The sequence below is a fragment of the Tripterygium wilfordii genome, unplaced genomic scaffold (assembly GCF_013401445.1).
Source record: "Tripterygium wilfordii isolate XIE 37 unplaced genomic scaffold, ASM1340144v1 ctg372, whole genome shotgun sequence".
Classification (NCBI taxonomy): domain Eukaryota; kingdom Viridiplantae; phylum Streptophyta; class Magnoliopsida; order Celastrales; family Celastraceae; genus Tripterygium; species Tripterygium wilfordii.
In genome coordinates this window covers 75,205-80,553 of record NW_024056349.1, presented here as the reverse complement: position 1 = coordinate 80,553, position 5,349 = coordinate 75,205, and positions in this window count along the sequence as shown.

The following is a 5,349-nucleotide window of genomic DNA, read 5'->3' as shown; positions in this document are numbered from 1 at the left end:
TTGAGCCTTTCAAATCTGATTTTCATCATATTCTCAAGAGTCATTTCCTTTGTGATATAATCTGGTTTCCAGCACTTCTAAGGCTACATTCATCATCTCCATTTCATCATTCAAGCCTTGTGATAACTAATTTTCGTTGGTTGTTACACTACTCAAAGTTTCACAAACCCTAACAACAAAAAATCTCAAATTTGAGTTTTGTGCTTACCATTCCCATTCTAGCTTTTCAAGAGCTTCATTTGAGCCCTATACACTTACAAATCCAGCTACAAAAGAGCCAGCCTTTCAACCTAAACTTACCTCATATCCGGCTACACTTAGAGCCATATTTGAGTTTGTATTTGTTGATTGAGTTAGTGTGGTGAGCTATAAACCACACGGTGTGTAAAGTTTGGTGTTTGAGCTACAAAAACACTGGTTGTATGAGTTCCGCTTGACTCGGTTGAACAAGCCATAGTGGAGTGTTTGAAATTCCCAAGTGGGACTTGGGGAGTGGAGTAGGCTTGGGTTAAGCCGAACCACTATAAATCTCTTGCCTCTTTTACTTTCCAGCAATTTCAATTAGCATTGCATTCTCATATCATACATACTTGAAATTGATCATTTAGGTTGCTAGAGTCAAGCTTGTTCAATTAATTGTCAAATCTGATTTTGTGCCCTAATTACATTTGTTTTGCAAGTGACATATACATACTTGATCATCTTGCTTGGTTCTTGATCTTAAAGTTATCTGTCTTGCTTATATCAATTGTCCTTGACTTGCTTGTGCTTATTTGATTGCTTTGTGCTCAAATCTGCCATTAGGAGACCATACAATCATATTAGGATTTTGTATGTGATTTGCTCCAATTGATTGTTCTATTTGACTTATATACATTTACACTAGTACTCAATTTGGTATTTAGCTTCCGCTTAGGGTGAAACAGAAAAAATAGGTGACCTAGTCTACAATTGACTAAGGAAACAATTCACCCCCCCTCTTGTGGTGCCATCCGATCCAACACTTTGCACTCTATTTAGAGTTCCTAGAAGTCTAGCATTGCAAATTTAGCTTTCGTGCAATGTTTTGTAAGCTAAAGAGGCCAATAGACCAAGCTATGATTCAAATTACACAAAAACGTCAAATGCTCATCTATGGAGGGAGTTGAGCAATTCCAAAGCATCAAAGTGGACCATTGCACTCTATTTAGTTTTCTTAGAAGTCTAGCATGCTAGTTTAGCTTTCGTGCAATGTTTCGTAAGCTAAGGATGCCAATAGACCAAGCAATGATTCAAATTGCACAAAAACGTCAAATGCTCGTCTATGGAGGGAGTTGAGGAATTCCAAAGCATCAAAGTGGACCTTTGTACTCTATTTAGTGTTCTTAGAAGTCTAGCATGCTTGTTTAGCTTTCGTGAAACGTTTCCTAAGCTAAAGATGCCAATAGACCAAGCTATGATTCAAATTGCACAAAAACGTCAAATGCTCGTCCATGGAGGGAGTTGAGCAATTCCAAAGCATCAAAGTGGACATTTGTCCTCTATTTAGAGTTCTTAGAAGTCTAGCACACTAGTTTAGCTTTCGTGCAACGTTTTGTAAGCGAAGGATGCCAAGAGACCAAGTTATGATTCAAATTGCACGAAAACGTCAAAAGCTCGTCTATGGAGGGAGTTGAGCAATTCCAAAGCATCAAAGTGGATATTTAAACTCTATTTAGTGTTCTTAGAAGTCTAGCATGCTTGTTTAGCTTTCGTGCAGCGTTTCGTAAGGTAAAGATGCCAATTGACCAAGTTATGTTTCAAATTGCACAAAAACGTCAAATGCTCGTCTATAGAGGCAGTTGAGCAATTCCAAAACATCAAAGTGGACCTTTGGACTCTATTTAGTGTTCTTAGAAGTCTAGCATGCTAGTTTAGCTTTCGTGCAAGGTTTTGTAAGCTGAAGATGCCAATAGGCCAAGCTATGATTCAAATTACACAAAAAGGCCAAATGCTCGTCTATGGAGGGAGTTGAGCAATTCCAAAGCATCAATGTGGACCTTTGCACTCTATTTAGAGTTCCTAGAAGTCTAGCATGCTAATTTAGCTTTCGTGCAATGTTTCGTAAGCTAAAGAGGCCAATAGATCAAGCTATGACTCAAATTGCACAAAAATGTCAAATGCTCGTCTATAAGTGGGTTGAGCAATTCCAAAGCATCAAAGTGGACCTTTGGACTCTATTTAGTGTTGTTAGAAGTCTAGCATGCTAGTTTAGCTTTCGTGCAATGTTTCGTAAGCTAAAGAGGCCAATAGACCAAGCTATGATTCAAATTGCACAAAAACGTCAAATGCTCGTCTATGGAGGGAGTTGAGCAATTCAAAAGCATCAAAGTGGACCTTTGCACTCTATTTAGTGTTCTTAGAAGTCTCGCATGCTAGTTTTGCTTTCGTGCAACATTTCGTAAGCTAAGGATGCCAATAGACCAAGTTGTGATTCAAATTGCACGAAAACGTCTAAAGCTCGTCTATGCAGGGAGTTGAGCAATTCCGAAGCATCAAAGGGGAGATTTGTACTCTATTTAGTGTTCTTAGAAGTCTAGCATGCTAGTTTAGCTTTCGTGCAACGTTTCGTAAGCTAAAGATGCCAATAGACCAAGCTATGATTCAAATTGCACAAAAACGTCAAATGCTCGTCTATGGAGGGAGTTGAGCAATTCAAAAGCATCAAAGTGGACCTTTGCACTCTATTTAGTGTTCTTAGAAGTCTCGCATGCTAGTTTTGCTTTCGTGCAACATTTCGTAAGCTAAGGATGCCAATAGACCAAGTTATGATTCAAATTGCACGAAAACGTCAAAAACTCATCTATGCAGGGAGTTGAGCAATTCCAAAGCATTCTAAGGGTAGATTTGTACTCTATTTAGTGTTCTTCGAAGTCTAGCATGCTAGTCTAGCTTTCGTGCAATGTTTCGTAAGCTAAAGATGCCAATAGACCAAGCTATGATTCAAATTGCACAAAAACGTCAAATGCTCGTCTATGGAGGGAGTAAAGCAATTCCAAAGCATCAAAGTGGACCCTTCCAACCTATTTAGAGTTCCTAGAAGACTGTCATGCTAATTTAGCTTTCGTGCAATGTTTCGTAAGCTAAAGATGCCAATAGACCAAGCTATGAGTCAAATTGCACAAAAACGTCAAACGCTCGTCAATGGAGAGAGTTGAGCAATTCCAAAGCATCAAAGTGGACCTTTGTACTCTATTTAGAGTTCTTAGAAGTCTAGCATGCTAGTTTAGCTTTCGTGCAATGTTTCATAAGCTAAAGAGGCCAATACACCAAGCGATGATTCAAATTGCACAAAAACGTCAAATGCTCGTCTATGGTGGGAGTGGAGCAATTCCAAAGCATCAAAGTAGAGATTTGTACTCTATTTAGTGTTCTTAGAAGTCTAGCATGCTAGTTTAGCTTTCGTGCAACGTTTCGTAAGCTAAGGATGCCAATAGACCAAGTTATGATTCAAATTGCACAAAAACGTCAAAAGCTTGTCTATGGAGGGAGTTGAGCAATTCCAAAGCATCAAAGTAGAGATTTGTACTCTATTTAGTGTTCTTTGAAGTCTAGCATGCTTGTTTAGCTATCATGCAACGTTTCGTAAGGTAAAGATGCCAATAGACCAAGTTATGTTTCAAATTGCACAAAAACGTCAAATGCTCGTCTATGGAGTGAGTTGAGCAATTCCAAAGCATCAAAGTGGACCTTTGGACTCTACTTAGAGTTCCTAGAAGTATAGCATGGTAATTTAGCTTTCGTGCAATGTTTCGTAAGCTAAAGAGGCCAATAGACCAAGCCATGATTCAAATTGCACAAAAACGTCAAATGCTCGTCTATGGTGGGAGTGAAGCAATTCTGAAGGATCAAAGTGAACCTTTGCACTCTAGTTAGTGTTCTTAGAAGTCTAGCATGCTAGTTTAGCTTTCATGCAATATTTCGCAAGCTAAAGATGCCAATAGACCAAGCGATGATTCAAATTGCACAAAAACGCCAAATGCTCGTCTATGGAGGGAGTTGAGCAATTCCAAAGCTTCAAAGTGGACATTTGCACTCAATTTAGAGTTCCTAGAAGTATAGCATGGTAATTTAGCTTTCGTGCAATGTTTCATAAGCTAAAGAGGCCAATACACCAAGCCATGATTCAAATTGCACAAAAACGTCAAATGCTCGTCTATGGTGGGAGTGGAGCAATTCCAAAGGATCAAAGTGAAACTTTGCACTCTAGTTAGTGTTCTTAGAAGTCTAGCATGCTACTTTAGCTTTCGTGCAATGTTTTGTAAGCTAAAGATGCCAATAGACCAAGCTATGATTCAAATTGCACAAAAAAGTCAAATGCTCGTCTATGGAAGGAGTTGAGCAATTCCAAATCATCAAAGTGGACCTTGGCACTCTATTTAGACTTCCTAGAAGTCTAGCATTGCTAATTTAGCTTTCGTGCAATGTTTCGTAAGCTAAAGAGGCCAATAGACCAAGCTATGATTCAAATTGCACAAAAACATCAAATGCTCGTCTATGGAGGGAGTGGAGCAATTCGAAAGGATCAAAGTGAAACTTTGCACTCTAGTTATTGTTCTTAGAAGTCTAGCATGCTACTTTAGCTTTCGTGCAATGTTTCGTAAGCTAAAGATGCCAATAGACCAAGCTATGAGTCAAATTGCACAAAAACGTCAAACGCTCGTCAATGGAGGGAGTTGAGCAATTCCAAAGCATCAAAGTGGACCTTTGTACTCTATTTAGAGTTCTTAGAAGTCTAGCATGCTAGTTTAGCTTTCGTGCAACGTTTCGTAAGCTAAGGATGCCAATAGACCAAGTTATGATTCAAATTGCACAAAAACGTCAAAAGCTTGTCTATTTAGGGAGTTGAGCAATTCCAAAGCATCAAAGTAGAGATTTGTACTCTATTTAGTGTTCTTTGAAGTCTAGCATGCTTGTTTAGCTATCATGCAATGTTTCGTAAGGTAAAGATGCCAATAGACCAAGTTATGTTTCAAATTGCACAAAAACGTCAAATGCTCGTCTATGGAGTGAGTTGAGCAATTCCAAAGCATCAAAGTGGACCTTTGGACTCTACTTAGAGTTCCTAGAAGTATAGCATGGTAATTTAGCTTTCGTGCAATGTTTCGTAAGCTAAAGAGGCCAATAGACCAAGCCATGATTCAAATTGCACAAAAACGTCAAATGCTCGTCTATGGTGGGAGTGGAGCAATTCCGAAGGATCAAAGTGAACCTTTGCACTCTAGTTAGTGTTCTTAGAAGTCTAGCATGCTAGTTTAGCTTTCATGCAATATTTCGCAAGCTAAAGATGCCAATAAACCAAGCGATGATTCAAATTGCACAAAAACGCCA